The sequence below is a fragment of the Schistocerca piceifrons genome, chromosome 4, assembly GCF_021461385.2.
Source record: "Schistocerca piceifrons isolate TAMUIC-IGC-003096 chromosome 4, iqSchPice1.1, whole genome shotgun sequence".
Lineage (NCBI taxonomy): Eukaryota > Metazoa > Arthropoda > Insecta > Orthoptera > Acrididae > Schistocerca > Schistocerca piceifrons.
In genome coordinates, this window is record NC_060141.1 from 500,844,481 (window position 1) to 500,863,285 (window position 18,805).

The window sequence follows — 18,805 nt, forward strand, 5'->3', positions numbered from 1 at the left end:
CAGTAACGGTATATTTTATTAATGACTATCGATTTCGGTCCAGGATCAGACCATCATCGGGCCCAAAAACCATGTCAGCTACGTATTAGCGTAACTGTAATAACTGTTGTCAGATGTACATTTCAGTGTATACCAGATGTTTATATCAATGATGAAACACTGTACTTCTGACAACTTCTTACAATTACGCTAATGCATAGCTGAGATGGTCTTTGGAACCGATGATAGTTTGATCCCAGACCGAACCGATAGTCTCTAACAAAATATACCGTTGCAGCGTTGTATTGCATACTGGAGTTATTGACATTAAAAGATTCAAGTAGCTCACGCCAGGAAAGTTCTCAATTGCGCGATTTAATTGACATACATCATCATAATTCAGCCAATTTGTTCGAAATATTTATAAATTACGTACAGAAATCTTCTTCGTGAATCTGTCTACTGGCGAAAACCGTATCAAAATCCCTACAGCAGTTGCCGAAATTAGCGTTCAGATAGAGACAGTAAAAAGGCGACAGGGAACTTCAATTTATAATATGTACTGATGACAACGTACTTCCATTATTCGAGAAAGCTTTTCTTCATATCGCCAGTCTGCATTTTACATCCCCTTTATTTCTACCATCGTAAGTTATTTTAGAACCCAAATAGCAAAGTTCGTCTACTAGTGTTGCTAACTCATTTACTAATCTCATTTCCACAGCATCGTCTGATTTGTTGGACTACATTCCATTACCTTAGTTTCAAATTTGTTGGCAGTCACCTTGAAACCTCTTTTGAAGATACTATCCATTCTTGCACTCAATTGATTTTCCAAATCACCAGCAAACCTTTAAGTTTTCGTTTCTCCTGCCTGGTCTGTAATTTACTTTAGAAGATTTTCCTCGGTTTCCTTTACTGCTTACTGCTTGCTGCAGTACAGATTGAACAGCACTGGGATGTGTTGCAACTCATATCTTACTCCCTTGTCGACTACTGCCAGACGCGCGGGGTTAGCCGAGCGGTTTAAAGCGCTGCAGTCATGGACTGTCCGGCTGGTCCCGGCGGAGGTTCGAATCCTCCCTCGGGCATGGGTGTGTGTGTTCGTCCTTAGGATGATTTAGGTTAAGTAGTGTGTAAGCTTAGGGACTGATCACCTTAGCAGTTAAGCCCCATTAGATTTTTTGACTACTGCCATCCTGCCGTGTACCTCGACTCTAGTAAGTTCAGTCTGGTTTCTACGGGAGATAACTTTTGACTCCATGTATTTCATCCCCGAAAAATTCAGAATTTCTAGGAATATATTCGACTCGACATTGTTCGAAGCATTTTCTGTATTTACAAGTCTATAAATGTGATTTTTCTTTCTTCAGTCTATTGTCTAAAGTAAGTTATAGGGTCAGTCTTGCCAAGCATTTGTCATAAATAGCACTGGAGCAATAAAGTCGCGTTGGCGTACTACGTGGTTGTCGATATTTAAATACGCAAGCAATGTTCATCTGCCGTGCATGCATATCTGCCAGTTGCTCCCAGTTTCCGATGTCCCTTCCTTTCGAGGGGCGGAGCTCGATAGGATTGCTTCGACCCGGGAGGGAAAGCTGGCACATATTGCTGCGCATATTGAAGGCAAAGGCAGAGGCAGCGTCTGGAGTGACGGGGCGCCGGCGGACGCCCAAGGACGTCGCCGCAACAAGTTACCGCCGCCAGCTGACGCCGACGCCGCAGAAATTGTCGCTCCACCTCCGCGCCACTCGTCGCCTAACTTCATATACCGCTGGAGTAGTCCCATTTCGAAAGTGACGCATTTATCTTCGCTATGAATATAAATTGAAAACGCCGAGAGAGAGAGCGGGATATTTATTAGCAGCGAGTCTGCTCGCCGCGTGGCCGTCCTTCTGCGCGGGACTTCTGCACCTGTTCCGACTCGCCGCTCCGTGTGCACCCAAGTACCTGCCTAGTGGTTGTTCGGGCTCGCGGTACGCCCACTGCCGCAGTTATAATCAGCTGTGCACTCTAAAACGGCTTCTGGCGCAGCGGCTGACGGTGGCAGCCTCTTCGATTGAAATCGGAAGGCGGTGTACGTCTCCAGACCGACATTTCCGATCGCTACCAGCTTTATTTTTCAGTAATGTGTGTAGAGTCTGTCTTCATTGAAAACGCCAATAAATGTGAACCATTTAAAACTCAGTTACATGTAACGTTATTGTGTAAACTTCGATTCAGTAGGATAGGTATGCTTTCGTTTATGGTTACGTACATGCGATGAACACTTCGCCGTCTGCTGCCTGCAGTTGGCTGCGCAGAGAATGCTGTCGCTGCCGACTGAGTCCTTCGGCTTCTACAGGTGCAGCTGCTGTGGTCAGCTACTGCGCTCAGAACCTTCTTACAGCGAACAATTAATGCACCGTCTTGTGCGTCTGAGACGCGAATATCAACACTCGAAGGGATCGTTAAGCAAGTTCAGAAACAATTTGATAAACCTGTTCTTTATCTTGTTTCATCATTTGTCATGAATCTTTTCTGTCGGAAGGGTGCCATTATTAAAAATAACTACAATTTTAGATCGATCTAACGAACAGATGTATAAAAATTTATAGAGTTAAAAGAAACAGTGAATCTCCCTCTCCCTCTCCCCTTCTCCCTCTCCTCCCCCCCCCCCCTCTCTCTCTCTCTCTCTCTCTCTCTCTCTCTCTCTCTCTCTCTCTCTCTCTCTCTCTCTCCAGACGTAATTTTATTGGCCTGTCACATTTTGGATTTAGAGCTCCATTATTAAGAGAGACGGGTCTCTGCCGATTTTGTTTTTCATTTTCGCTATTCACGGCGATGCTAGTGATTAGAAACATCAGGAAACGTTCTCAGCATTTTATTGAAATACTGTTTTCCTCGCAAATACCGTTATCATGGCAAACGAAGGTGAAAATCGGGAGTAGATGAACAGCATTCCCTGATGACGGATGTATTACGCCGAATCGAACGGAACTTCAGTGTAGAAAAGTCAAATTATAGTTACTACGGACAGAATTTAGTTGCCGTAATACCTTTACCTAGAAGTAACTAAAAATCAGTGGCTGCCACACAAAGACGAAACTTTTGTTGATAAACGTTATCATATTTATCATATAATTTATAGAAACGACTGAGGTACCATCATAAAGTGAAACATCTCGATTTATTTTTGTACGACAGTCCTTTTAATTCGACGTCTCTCCTGTGTAGGACAAACCGCCCTAAATTCAGTTCCTTTAATAGGTCCACTTACATTGCAACTACTGTGTCTAGATCTGTTATTCTCGCAGTTTATCTACGAATCGACTTTTTGTTTCACGTTGAACTGATGTTATCATTGAGGTGGCGAATTGAATTAAATCCGAGGTCAGAAAAGTATAAGGGTAAGTCCAAGGGTAAGTCCCATCTTTTATACGAAAAGTTACGCTCAGTTAGGTGTCGAAACGGTTACTGGTGCTCACGCCAGTAAAAAGATAATGGTTTCATGATATGAAATGATAATTAAATGGACACCCTAGCTGCAAGCAGGCGTTGATACACTTCATTGGGGACATGTTGAAAATGTGTGCCCCGACCGGGACTCGAACCCGGTCGGGGCACACATTTCAACATGTCCCCAATGAAGTGTATCAACGCCTGCTTGCAGCTAGGGTGTCCATTTAATTATCATTTCATTTCTAGCAAAGCTGCATGGTCATTGACGGTAACTGGTCTTTCGGGAACAGATACTACCGTCTTATATGGTTTCATGATAATTAATTTTAGTTTTCCCTCCAAATAATTCACAAGCAGTTATTTATACATGTTAACTTATATAAATAAATTTCCGTAGGCCTGTATACTGTCGGTAAACACCCAATCCGACGTAATGCAGTTTGCAATTGTTGGTGGAATGTTTGCGATGTCTCCGCCTTTATGGTTACCCCTATTACCTATTACCCTCCGTATATGTCGAATATATCACCTTTAATTCGCTCGTGTGGTGTTGTCAATAGAGAAGTACTAACAGCGCAAGGGCTCGGTCAGGAGAGCTCTGACTTCGAACGGACCAGTCATTGGCTGCCACCTGAGCAACAGATCCATCAGGAACACTGAAGCTGCCGAATTCGGCTGTTGGTGACGTGAATGCGAAGTGTTAACGCGAAGGAACAGTCACAGCTAACCCAAGACCATTCAGGCCCCGTGTACTGACGACCACGGCCCATCGAGTATTGCGGAGGGCGGTTGTAAAAATCGAATGAAACCAGCGAAAGGAATCATTTTTCTCAACTCCTACCAGCAGTCCAGCTACCACAATGACTGTGGTCAAGGATGGGAACCAGTGGTTGAGCGAATCCTCATAAGCCATACATTTCTATAATCAGTGGTAAGCGACGCTTGAGGTGTTGTAAAGACGCTCACTATACCCTGTGGCAGTCCGATGTAAGGGTTTGGGTTTGGCGAATGTCCGGTGAGCATTATATGCCGTGTGTAGTGCTAGCAGTGAAGAAAGGAGGAGGTGGAGTTACAATATGGAAGTGTTTTTCGTGATTATAGCGTGATCCCCTTATTACACTTAATAAAACCCTAAATATGGAATGGTATGAACAAATCTTACAGCATTATGTACTGCGTGCAGTAGAGGAACGTTCGATGGTTGTTTGTATCAGAATGATAATGCACCGTGTCATAAAGTAACATTTGTGAAGCACTAGACTGTGGAAAATAACATTTCTGAAACAGACTGACCTGCCTACAGTCCCAGCCTGAGCACGATTGAACATATTTGGAATGAATTAGAACATCCACCCCACCCTCCAGTATCGCTACCTTCTCAGGTTTTGGCTTTTGAAAAAGAAGAGGCTGCTATTTCTCCATATATATATTCAGGATTTAATGGAGAAAAGGTAAGTTAATCGTATGAATTGTTCTAGAAAATTTCGAAAATAGCTAAGTGCCATTCAAAACAAGCCGTAAGGTATGCAGTCTTCTGTTGTCGACCCACTGCGAGGTAATTAGAGGTTGCATATTGCTGTAACAAAGTAACTTCGTGAAAGATCGGAGGGGGGATCCGTTTGTACACATACTTTTCATTTCGAACTTGGCAATGATTGATACCTGCCTTTTTGCAAAGAGGAGGCACTGGTTAAGAGGGGCGGCCTTCATACGAGAACAGAGACGCAGTGTCATTGCGTGACTCAACAAGTAAGCGACAACATTCTTGGCAGGTGGTATTGGAAATACCGTTATCTTCGTCTACTGTATTCTTAAATATTTCTCAGCGGTAATTAATCGCGATCGGTTCTCATGTAATCACTAACAACACTTTGAAAATATAAAGAAGCAAAATATTTGAAAGTATTTTTATTTAGCCGTAGGGACCGACGTCAGGTAAAAATAATGTTAGATGGCACGATGGAATTATTAGTACTAACCAAGAAAGAAAATGAAAATGTTCACTTAATGTGGCTACAGGCGCACTCAGGTATCAGGCAGCATGTAGAAGTAGATGGCCTTGCAGAATACAGCATTATAGAACGGAAACCACTACTTATACAACCTCAGTATTTCAGCGTTCTCCACATTTCAGGAAGATTGGTATACCAGCAATGGCAAACACCGCAGCAGGAAAAGAAATTTACGTACGCTAAATTCCAGCTCTCCACACATAAAAATCAGTGGTACAATTAGAAGAATCTAATGTGAGATGAGTTACCCTAATAAGGTCGGGGACACGTATTTCACTGCGCACCTCTTAGGATCGGAGTGACAGACCCTCCCACACACAGCGAACATCCAGAATACGGCGGAGATTTGAACCGCAGCACTTTGGGATGCACTAAATACGCTCCACACTAAAATAATCTGTGAGAACACCTCATGAAAATGTGGATGCCAACAGACATTAAAACGCTAATAAGTCAGCAGGTATCGAAATTAAAAGTATAACAACGTGTTCCATATAAAAATCTGTATGAAATTTCTGACGCGTCAAATACTCTCGTTTGTTAGTTTATGTGCGGACAAAATAACAATATACGTCAGATTTAATTCTCTTACCTACTCTTAGGAGAACCACTCGTAAATGTCTGTGTTATATCCAGCTTAAAGCCCATTACATTAAAAAAAAACTGATACTGGCTGTAAACGAAATCACAGTATTAAACAACTGATGGACCACCACGACAGATGCTTTAGTCACCGTGATGATCATGTTTGGGACTTAATATTTATTCGTTGATGTTGCGCATATTTCTATTTCTGACCCTAAGTAAAATGGAAATTAAAAGCCATGGTATGTCTCCGGAATCACGGGGCACCGCGTGAACTCATTTTCAAGGTGTCTTACTTCTTTAAGCGTGACCGCGAAGTTCCTATGTGTAGTTAGTGAGAAGATTGACGACTCTGAAGACTTACTGCGAGCGAGGAAGTAGTACTTTGTTTTTATTTTACTTTTTACTTGATCATCACTTGGTCTGAACATGCGGTGACTTTGTTTCACGTAGACAACACACGAGGAGATCCACAAGTTGCTCGGAGTCCATCCTCTCTTTTGCGCAGGTTACCATTCATTTCTGGTAGCAATTTCTCACTGTATTGAGATTTCATCCACGGTGCTTTGCCCATCAAGTATATGATGTTTGTAAATTTATGCATGTAGAAAATAACAGTATTTTTGAATCCCGTTAACTGAAATTAAAAAAAAACACTCTCATAAGTGACTACTGTTTCAGCAAAAGGCCAATGAAATTTTTAAAAAAAGGAGTTGACATCGGGAAAAAACATAACCGTAGTATACGAAAACTTTTTTTTTCGGCTATACTTAGTGTCACAAACAACTGTAACGTCAACAAGCGTTTATTTACAGCGGGAAGCCCCAGAACATAAACACCATGGCGTTTGTCATTGTCATTTGTCGTGGCGGTGTATCAGTTTTCTAATACTGTGTTTTTATTTTTCTCTGACGTCAGTGCTTCGTTTTCTTGTTTTCACAAGCGTTTTGCTGGAAACAGTGCAGCCATTTATGAATGGTTTTCGTAAGTTCAATTGAGAAAGTTTTATGGAAAGTATATGGTTATTTATACATGTACGAATTTCCGAACACCAGTTTTTGAAGCATCATATTTCACCCTTTTCTTACGGTAACTTCGTATTACACCGACAATTTCAGGACTGTTCTTACTCGTAAGGGTTTTAATGTTTGTTGGCAGGAAAATTTTGCGAGGTTTTCCCGCTGTTTATTTCGAAGTGACGCATATTTAGTACATTCAAGTACGAAGTGGTTCAGATATCCCTCGTCTTTTTCAATGATTGTGGGAGCTTCGACGCAGAAGGCGCTGTTCATATGCCGTTTCAGCGAAGGGGCAAGTTTTTCGTGCTTGTCGTAATTCGTGTGAGCCGGGCACCGGAGCGATCCATTTAAGCTACACCTCAAAACACGATCCATCCTTATCCAGTACAAGCTAGTGCTCCTTCCCTAGTGACGAGTCACTGAACACAAAAAGTAGACAAAACAGAGCTAAAATTGTCGAATCACAAGTGAGCAATCTACTGTCGTTATCTACTGTGAGGACCTCACCGTGAAATGCGGACGTGGGTGCGGCTGACTCTTTTCGTCCGGGAGGCGGAACTGTAGCCAGTGATTGTGGGTGGAGCCGCCCACCGGATCGGCGAGCAGGCAGCTGTGCTAGCGCGCTACTCACCGGCGTCGCACCGCGGCTCGCAGAGCGGCAGCGCACGAACCCCCGTCGAGCGTCGACTGGCGTCGGCGGTGGCGGCGTCGGCGTGGCGTCGCGTCCCTCCCAGAGACGCGGCCGAGCGTTCACGAGAACTGCCGACCGCCGGCGGCGGCGGGGAGCGGGACCTCGGCGTCACGACGCCTCTCCACTGGGGCGCCCGTCCTTTGTTAGCTTCTATTTCACCCTCAAAGGCGCTGCCCTTCTCCAATTCGCATACCGGCGTTAAGGATTTCGACAAACTCGGCATAGGATGAGGTTCATTTTGAAAATAAAGAATGTTTGTTTCTCCAGATGTTTCTTCTCAAGATAATGAAATAAAGTCTATTTTACAACAAGTTTTGATATGTGTGTTCGTAGATTTTCCCGGCGAATGAGATGCTTGAAGGTCTCTCTTAGAAAATAACTGAATTTACTGCAATACTCGAAAACTGCCCGCCACTGTGGTCGAGCGGTTCTAGGCGCTTCAGTCCGGAACCGCGCTGCTGCTACGGTCGCAGGTTCGAATCCTGCCTCGGGCGTGGATGTGTGTGATGTCCTTAGGTTAGTTAGGTTGTAAGTCCAGGGGACTGATGACCTCAGATGTTAAGTCCCATAGTGCTTAGAGCCACTTGAACCATTTTATCGAAAACTCAAATACCTGAAAATAGTGCCAATAGAAAGTGAAAATATAGATCGTCGCCGATCGTAGTCACAGTGCTACATCGAAGAAAAAAAAAAGTATCACGGCGTTCTTGTGATGAAGTCGACAATCATTTGTTCGATATGTAGAGCAGGGGCGACCAGGGCTTGGTTCACATGCCAAGCGCTCACCCTGGAAGCACACTTCCCCCCATGCCATGCTGTCTGAGCGGGAGGAGGGGAAAGGGGGAGAACTGCGAACGTGCCATATTTAGAAGGCAATACAGCCATACTGCATATGACTTTGTTTACTATTTCTCAGCAACATAGATCACAAACGAAACATATTTTCAGTATTATTTAATTACATATGCCGCTCTGACGACACCACATAATTTTTGTCTGGTACAAACGGCCGGCATATGGACAGATGCAGACAATTCCACAGATTTTTGAACTCAGGTTGCCAAGTAATCAAGACTCTTTTCGAAAAAAGCCCTTCACACATGTATGTTGAACGAAATATCCTAGTACTTTTGTAGCCTCATTGTGCAGATGTGGGCACTCTACTCGAGGAAAATCATAAACACGTCCTGGACAGTTTTAACGTAAGGATTTGTCTTCAGAATGGGCGTTATCTTTAACGCCAGTCGCCTTAGGGAACTGGTTTGTGCTTGTCAGAATTTGCCCCATTTACAATGCGATTTTTTTCTTTTTAAATGCATCCCCATCAAATTAGATCACCTTGCAATGTCTTGCTGTGGGCAGTGTACACTCTACTCCCCTTAAAATGTGACATTTGCAATCCATTGCTGACGTTTTATTTTTCGTTTCTACACTTCTTTTTCCTTCATAAATTAACAAAAAAATGGTTCAAATAGCTCTAAGCACTATGGGACTTAACATCTGATGTCATCAGTCCCCTAGACTTAGAACTACTTAAACTTAACTAACCTAAGGACATCACACACATCCATGCCCGAGGCAGGATTCGAACCTGCGACCGTAGCAGTCGCGTGGTTCCGGACTGAAGTGCCTAGAACCGCTCGGCTGACTGTGAGAATGGACTAAAATTCAAACATTCTGATGGCAATGTGGGACGGTGTCAATCGATCACGTGGGACATGAACTCTGCGCTATTAGGGTTTTTGAACTTCCCATCGAGGTTCCGGAAGTAGTCGTGGTCAATACTGTAATACCACACGGACGCGTACTACGCCATGTCACGTAAATGTGGACCACTTTTAGAACAAGCCCCGTTCTTAACGGGGTGATGAAACTTGGGATCGAGCTTACAAGTCACATCCCGCCTTGTCTTCTTATTGTTGGGTGTAGACCCATAATTATTTACAGCCGGCAGCCCAAGATCTGCTCGGGTGTGTCAACATCCACGGACCATCAGGCACGGATAAACGAAGAGCGTGATCATGCTTCTTCGTGAAAAAATAGCCCTGCTCTTTCTAGGACGCCACACTCATTACATCCTCGGCGGCGCTGAAGGATCAGATCCCACTTTATAACCTATGCCCAGAATTGAGAACTTTGGTACGAGATCTGAAGTTGGTAGATTCGTGGGAACATGTCCTTAGTTAGGTTTAAGTAGTTCTAAGTCTAGGGGACTGATGACCTCAGATGTTTAGTTCCATAGTGCCTAGAGCCATTTGAACCATTTCTTACGGTCACGTACAATTCTATCACATTAATTTAAGGTAAACCACATTACTCGTAATAGAGATGTAGAAAGCTATAGGGTCCTGGGGATCTATTCTGATCTGTCCACGTACGAAGCGTTCGATTTCGAAAGCCTTGGGTCACGCGAATCCAGTAGCGAAGCTGATTTTGATGATTGACTTCCTGTATCAGTTACCCAAGTTGCGTCTACAGCATAGGTACTCGCTAGAAACACAAGACGTAAACAACCTCGCGCGCGCAACGATCCGCGGCTGAAACGCCCAGGTGTTGGCAGCAGTGGCCATATTTGTCAAAGACATCGTTCTGTTACCCATCGCACTGCGAACTGTCGTTTTCGACAGCGAAATGTGTGGGAATCAACGCACCAAGGGAAGGGGTGGCTTCATTGACGCTTTTTCACAACACCCCCACAGACCTTTTCGTGTCGATTCTGAGCGAAGCTCTGTGAAACATTTTCTTCGGCCACCCATACGTAAACCGCGTGATTTCAACTCTAGATAACCTTCGTTTTAGAGGCGTCAAAGGAATTACTGAAATGAGGGTAAGAGGGCGTGTGACGCTCTTCTCATGGTGTGACGCGTCCACGATGGCGTTGGCAGGATTGTGGTGAAACTAGGTGCCGATGTAACATCAGTAAGCCACCTTACAGCTCGCATGAACTTCTGAGATGTGGCCTCTGTTTCTCAAGTGTCGACAACTTGATGTCTGAATCGTCGCCGAGCCACAGGGTGACATCGCAGGGTGCCACTATTTTGCACCATTACAGATTGTAGACATTTCTGAGCCAAAATTCAAACTACGCGTTGCAACGGGGGATAATTACGTGGTTTCTAAACAGTGATCCTTTAATTTTGATAGAAATCAATCCAAAAACGGTCATTTATTTGGGACACCAACACACATTTGAGGCACGAACACAGTATTGCTGGTATTTGTGGTTCTATTCTGATACTTCTCGACCCGAAGACTTCACTCTGGACCTTCTAGCTGCTTCGTAGTAGCGCAGTCACTGCTTATTCTTGCCGGTCTCCTTCTTTTCCTTCTCACTTTACAGCTCGAAGAACCTCTGGAAAAAATTCCGTTCAAAGGCAGCATGCAGTCTGAGTTATCTAAATATTTTATTCACTCTCCAAATTACGAGACAGGCAGTTCCTAACACTATTCAGTACAGTTTTCAATGGCACAACGACATGATTATCGAAGGAAGGAAGAAAGGAAGGAAGAAATTAGGGTTTTAAACGTCCCCTTTGGAAAATTATAAATGACTGTGCTGATAAACCTCTTACGTTATTTGATTTTCAAACAGCTGAGCAAAACTGAACGTACTCAGACATTTCTCTCTTTACTTATTCTGATCATCACTAAACTGACACACAATATTTTCAGCGCAACGCAATCTGACTTTCAATAATCCCCACAAAAGAATGGCCCTGACTAACAATAATCTATACCTTTCATGACTCACTTACCTCACAAAAATCTTCGTTACTCGAACTAGTGCAATACAGCGACCGCCAATACTGCCAGATAAATAAAAGATTTTAACTACTGAAGGCACTAACTACTGATAGGCACAGTTAGCAAATGAAAGATTTTGATAGAGAACAGTCTTACAAATTTCCTTTTTCTGACGGACACACGTCCAGATCGTCCGCTCTGAAAATTCTGCCATCTCTCCCCCCACATCCACCGCTGCTGGCGGCTCACCTCCTAACTGCCCAACGCTACACGCTGTTCACATCCAACTGCCCAACACTACAATAGCGAATATTCCAACAATGCCAACCAGCTACAGATTGCACACAGCACAGTCAGTGATCTTCATACAGAGCGCTACGTGGCGTTGCCAACATAAAAACCTAAACAGCCTACTTACAGGTTTAACGTCCCGTCGACAACAAGGTCACTAGAGACGGAGCACAAGGTCGACATGTTTCAATGAAGAGAAGGAAAGCGGCCGCGCCATTTCAAAGGAATGTTTCCGGAATTCGCCTGGACCGATTTAAGAAAATCACAGAAAATGTAAATCGGGTTGGTCCGACGCGGATTTGAACCTTTGTCCTCCGGAACGCGCATCCAGTGCGCTACCTCGCTCGGCAACACGTTCATCGAAGCTGAAGGAGTTTTACGTCAGTGGATGCCGATCATCAGTGATACTGAGTGTGAGTGAAGTGCTGTAACAGACAGGAAGAATCCGCTTGGAGCATCGGTCGCGTCACTCGCCTGCTGTTGTGAGTGACACTACCGTATCAACCTCTGTTTGCGCGGTGGGCAATGGAACGACGGGCGACACAACGGAGCGGGCGATCCGTTTCACGTCAGCCGCTGTTTCCAGCGCCAGGGAGGCGCGAGCCTTCGCCAAACAAGGCATCCACCCGCCATCGATCGGCCAAGTGTCAGCAGTTGAGACAACTACAGCCGCGGGCGCCCCTCATCGGTAGCCGCGTACTGCACACTGCGGGACACCTCACGTTCCAGAGCGCAGAGGAGAGGAGTAACTGCAGAACGAAACTACCACACTGTAACACATCACCTAGCTGCAAACGAGACGCGAGTCCGTTACGGCGGCCCCTGATACCGGTAGGCGCTCCAATCAAATAATAATGAAGCAAGAAACCAGAAAATTCGTCATTGCCGAGACTTCTGTACTAACTGGAGTTACATGTGAAGGGCTTATTTCAATAGTGGTACAAGTCCATTTTTGTTCATATTGAGATACAGAGTCCTAAAGTTAAATGAGCGCTGAAAAATCTGCAGTTGAGATACCAGAAATATTCAAGCAATATCTAACATGTCAGATATTCTGAGCGTGCGTCTGAGCGTTGACCAATGAGATTGCACAACACCACCTACGTCACACGCACGCCGTCTCCCTTCAGTACAGAGTTGTGAGACGCCATACTAGCATTCATGTATATATGCCATTTCTGAGCACCAGAAAACTGAGATCACTGGAAAACCCGTTGTGAACTGTGTGATTCGTTCCAATAAAATAATGAAACCATCATATTCGGGGCAAAAGAATTATTGTAACTTGCATATTATGAGAGTAGGCTATTTGAAGGCAGCGACACACTGAAAATCCACCCAAAACGCATTGTTCTTCGTACAATTTGTTATAATTAAATTTCAATTAAGTAACATATGTACGATTAAGGTTTTCAGCAGCGGGTAACATGCTATGATTAGATAGCAGAGGTATTTGTTGGTGTAGCGTAATAACTAGCGTCACTATCCGCTAATGAGTTATGGGTTGAGGCGGTAGTTCGCTTCTTGCCAATTCTAAATTTTTTTTCCTAGCATTCGCGTTTTTAATAGGTTCTGATACTTTCTTATTAGTTTAATATAAGTATATACTATATTATCTGATGTTATGTAAATATAAGTTCACCTTTTTTTTCAGGGGTGACTGTTCGATTGGCTTAATCTACAGGACAGCTTGCGCTGCTTGTATAAAGATATTTTCCTCCTCTTTCTTTTACGCTTCGTAATTCACATGTTGCAAAGATTCTGCTACTGGGTAGGAACGGTGATCAAGTAAGACTGACCTTGGGGTTTTACTCCTCTTTCTTTTACGCTTCGTAATTCACATGTTGCAAAGATTCTGCTACTGGGTAGGAACGGTGATCAAGTAAGACTGACCTTGGGGTTTTACTAAAATGTGGGAATGATGAAATAATGTTTATCTTACGCGGAGAAGTATTCCAAATTTGTACCGCACTATTTGTAATGGAACTTTTATAAGCCTGGTCCTTATTGATTGGACATGGTACTTTCTTTTCGTGGATGATGGAGGAAATGTGCGTTTTAATAGAGCTAACGTGGGAAATTTACGCGCGCCCGTTGAGTAAACAGAATGATTTACGAACTAGAAACATCCCTCAGCTGCCGCTGGAGTGCGTTGCGATGGCGTATACCACGTTGGGGCCCACGTACCGTATGCACAAGTCGCATCGTTCCTGAGCGTTCAGCAGCACGTTGAACTTGGCACGCTCAACATTAACGTTCGACAGCACGGTCCGTGTGCCGACGGCTTTACGTACCAGGGAGTAACGGGACGGCGACAAGGAGGACAACCGGCCACCCCGTAAACTAACCCAGCCACATCCGTAAATAACAGTGCCGATTATGCGCTGGTGCGGTACAAAGGCACAGGCAAGAGAAGAAGATTATCATCATTGTATTAAAAGATTTTATATAATTTGAAGCGTGGATATGAAACACGTCATGATTCCAGTTTTTTTTCTTTAACAAGTTTTCGGCGCTGTTGCTTTCTCGGTACTCTGTCGCATGTCCCTAGACTTCATCCAAATGTAAAATAGAAGAGTAAATATTTCAAAAATTCATTACTAGAAGGTGCATGGTCTTCGTGCCGAGCACAAAGGAGTTGCATCGGCTAATCCTAAGAAGCCATTCACTGTAATTCCAATGTATGAAACCATCTTCCTTGATTTGTAAGGTGCTGCTGAAACATTGTTACTAACGCTGACGCTTAAGATCTCCAAATGCAGTATCATCGAAGTGTCTCATACTTATCCATCAAAAATGACTGTTAAAATTTCCTAATCTGGACCAGAAGAAGGGAAAAATGTCAATGTATCCAAAAGAGTAAAGACCATGGTAGATATACGACTAGCCGTACCTCATCTGAAAGACCAGCCACGTTAAAAAGTTGCAAAACAGAAAGACCTGTTGACGATGTTTCTATTTGTTCCTGAATAGCACAGGAAATTCTACAGCAAACCTTGTAAGATAAGATCCCAAGAATGAGTTACGTAAGAAACAAAAATCAACACTAACAGTTTTTCTCTTGAATTTAATTTTGTTATCCTCTCCTGCAAAATTTAAAATGTATGACAAATGGTTCTTGTCGATAACAGTCCTACTAGTTGAAACATTTACAATGTAATTTTGTACCTGCATTATCACAAATAACGCGTGGTTCCTCAATACTAAAGGCATGTGTTTTAAAAACTGTTTTATTGGCTCTTAGAACAAAGCATTCCCTGTTACGGCATCTAGAACGCTGTTAATAAATTATTTATTTTGTAATTTCTCTCATTAGTTTTTGCGATTAGGAGGTAAGCAAGATAATTCTATTGTATCAGAATACCTTCTCAGTTTTTTGGAGACAAACAAGTTGCATACAAAAAGCGAGACATTGTATTTTGATTCTACAGACAAATGTGAGATCTGGCATTTAGAACGTTTGACATTTCTACTCATCAATTGTTTACATCATTGCTTACTGCGACGTTTAGCATAACCTCCAAGAAACTGCAGCTCAGATAAATACATCGTCTGAAAAGCATTTCTCCCAAATTTTCAGAAGTACCTATGTCAACCAAACGTTTAAAGAAACTACAGTAGTTATAAACTTTCATAATTTTGACAGATTGCTAATTTACATGGTATAAAATTAAAGTGCGCAATCACCAGTATCGTTATTTCACTTCGGTCTAAGGTTATGGCAATGCGAGTGCATAATTGGAAAAGTGGTGTGTCGTTTTCACATGCATTCGGGAAAATCATTCTTCTGTTACTGTTTCTTAGTGGAGCATCTTTCCCTTCTGTCTTGCCTCTCATTAACTTTCTGTGCTTTGTCAGTTCTGCCTGCGGACTGACGAATAGTGTCAGATTTGTTGTAGGCGGCAGGTATGTTCAGCCTGTCAGTGAGCACCTTTTTCGAAGGTTGGAATGAGTTCTGCAGTCAGTCAGACCACAAAAGCAAAAAGCACACACACAAACACAAACACACACACACACACACACACACACACACACACACAGGCTAGCTCTCAGAAATGGGAACTGAAAAGTATCTTGTGTTAAAAGAAGGTCGTATTTTGTTAGAATATCCGTTTCCCGCTCCCTCTAGTAGAGCTTCTGTGAGGCGCTGCTTCGTGTCAGGACGTCCGCAGCTCTTGGTCTAGTGGTTAGCGTTGCTGCCTCTGGATCACGGATTCCCGGGTTCGATTCTCGGGTGGGTTCGGGATTTTCTCTGACGGGGACTGGGTGTTCGTGTTGCCTTCATAATCATCATCATCATCATTGTAATCATCCGTGACAGTGGACTGTGAAAAGAATAATTGGACTGTGTAAAAATTGGGACATTGTATGGGCGCTGATGTCCGCGCAGTTGAGCGCCCCACAAACCAAACATCATCAAAATCGTGACAGGACTTCAGAAATTTTTCTGCAATGGGTACCGCAAAACGGGGAAATCGCAAATCATCTAGCCAGTTATGTAAACTCCGACCACAACCCATTTAGGAGGATTAGGGAAAGAGCTATAGATTAAAACTAAAGAAACTACAAAAAGGTGGGAATTTGAGGAGATGGGACCTGGATAAACTGAAAGAACCAGAGGTTGTACAGAGTTTCAGGGAGAGCATTAGGGAACGATTGACAAGAATGGGGGAAAGAAATACAGTAGAAGAAGAATGGGTAGCTTTGAGAGATAAAATAGTGAAGGCAGCAGATGATCAAGTAGGTACAAAGACGAGGGCTAATAGAAATCCTTGAGTAACAGAAGAGATGCTGAAATTAATTGATGAAAGGAGAAAATACAAAAATGCAGGAAATGAAGCAGGCAAAAAGGAATACAAACGTCTCAAAATTGAGATCGACAGGAAGTGCAAAATGGCTAAGCAGGGATGGCTACAGGACAAATGTAAGGATGTAGAGGCGTATATCACTAGTGGTAAGATAGATACTGCCTACAGGAAAATGAAAGAGACTTTTGGAGAAAAGAGAACCACTTGCATGAATTTCAAGAGCTCAGATGGAAAACCAGCTCTAAGCAAAGAAGGGAAAGCAGAAAGGTGGAAAGTAGTATATAGAGGGTCAATGCAAGGGCGATGTTCTTGAGGACTGCGTGAAGAGTGTAACAGAGCACTGAAAGACCTAAGTCGAAACAAGGCCCCGGGTGTAGACAGCATTCCATTAAAACTACTGATAGCCTTGGGAGAGCCAGTCCTGACAAACTCTACCATTTGGTGAGCAAGATGTATGAGACAGGCGAAATGCCCTCAGACTTCAAAAAGAATATAATAATTCCAATCCCAAAGAAAGCAGGGGTTGACAGATGTGAAAATTACCGAACTATCAGTTTAATAAGCCACGGCTGCAAAATACAAACACGAATTCTTTACAGACGAATGGAAAAACTGGTAGAAGCCGACCTCGGGGAAGATCAGTTTGGAATCTGTAGAAATGGTGGAACACGTGAGGCAATAGTGACCCTATGACTTATCTTAGAGAATAGATTAAGGAAAGGTAAACCTACATTTCTAGCATTTGTAGACTTGGAGCAAGCTTTTGACAATGTTGACTGGAATACTCTCTTTCAAATTCTAAAAGTGGCAGGGGTAAAATACAGGGAGCGAAAGACTATTTACAATTTGTACAGAAACCAGATCGCAGTTATAAAAGTCGAGGGGCATGAAAGGGAAGCAGTGGTTGGGAAGGGAGTGAGACAGGGTTGTAGCCTATCCCCGATGTTATTCAATCTGTATATTGAGCAAGCAGTAAAGGAAACAAAAGAAAAATTCGGAGTAGGAATTAAAATCCATGGAAAAGAAATAAAAACTTTGAGGTTCGCCGATGACATTGTAATTCTGTCAGAGACAGCAAAGGACTTGGAAGAGCAGTTGAATGGAATGGGTAGTGTCTTGAAAGGAGAATATAAGATGAACATCAACAAAAGCGAAACGAGGATAATGGAATGTAGTCGAAGTAAGTCGGGTGATGCTGAGGGAATTGGATTAGGAAATGAGACACTTAAAGTAGTAAAGGAGTTTTGCTATTTGGGGAGCAAAATAACTGATGATGGTCGAAGTAGAGAAGATATAAAATTTAGACTGGCAATGGCAAGGAAGGCGTTTCTGAAGAAGAGAAATTTGTTAACATCGAGTATAGATTTAAGTGTCAGGAAGTCGTTTCTGAAAGTATTTGTATGGAATGTAGCCATGTATGGAAGTGAAACATGGACGATAAATAGTTTAGACAAAAAGAGTATAGAAGCTTTCGAAATGCGGTGCTACAGAAGAATGCTGAAGATTAGATGGGTAGATCACATAATTAATGAGGAGGTATTGAATAGAATTGGGGAGAAGAGAAATTTGTGGCACAACTTGACTAGAAGAAGGGATCGGTTGGTAGGACATGTTCTGAGGCATCACCAATTTAGTATTGGAGGGCAGCGTGGAGGGTAAAAATCGTAGAGGGAGACCAAGAGATGAATACACTAAACAGATTCAGAAGGATGTAGGTTGCAGTAGGAACTGGGAGATGAAGAAGCTTGCACAGGATAGAGTAGCATGGAGAGCTGCATCAAACCAGTCTCTGGACTGAAGACCACAACAACAGGGAAAGAGCGGCCCGTCACCTCCAGGCAGGAGAATTCTTTTTTCCCCTGGATCCTGGGTTTGGGGTACACAATAGTGAATAGACGAGCGCACATGCGCGGCCAGTAAATGTGTTACAGCGGCAAGTAACGACGTCTGTATTGTGTGTGTATATTCACCGTCTCTTAACGCGAAATTCAGCAGTATCTCGACATTTTTAACAGAGTGGCCAGGGACACTAAAAGTAGGCGTCGTCGCCATTTATCTGCCGAAACAAGCGAGAAGCTGATCTAAACACGCGGGAGCTGTTCCCTCAGCATTGCCGGAGAGCACACAAGTTCTCCCCACGGGCGCCGCGATAATTAATGGTCGGCCTTGCCGGCAAGCCGACCGTCCCGAAAGGGCGGCGCGCTGCTGTGTTTGCAGTTCCCCTCATTACGGCGG

The 18,805-nt window shown here is 43.4% G+C and overlaps 1 protein-coding gene and 1 long non-coding RNA gene across 2 annotated transcripts in view; one reads left to right on the forward strand and one right to left on the reverse strand.

Annotated features, from left to right (window-relative positions):
* The window catches only part of LOC124795503, a 122,592-nt gene extending 114,874 nt beyond the window's left edge, over positions 1 to 7,718 (reverse strand). The window contains exon 1 of the long non-coding RNA XR_007016707.1: positions 7,668 to 7,718. This is a non-coding gene — a long non-coding RNA (uncharacterized LOC124795503). The remainder of the gene's footprint in view (positions 1 to 7,667) is intronic.
* The window catches only part of LOC124795948 (multiple PDZ domain protein), a 1,551,599-nt gene that overhangs the window by 135,051 nt on the left and 1,397,743 nt on the right, over positions 1 to 18,805 (forward strand). The window lies entirely within an intron of this gene.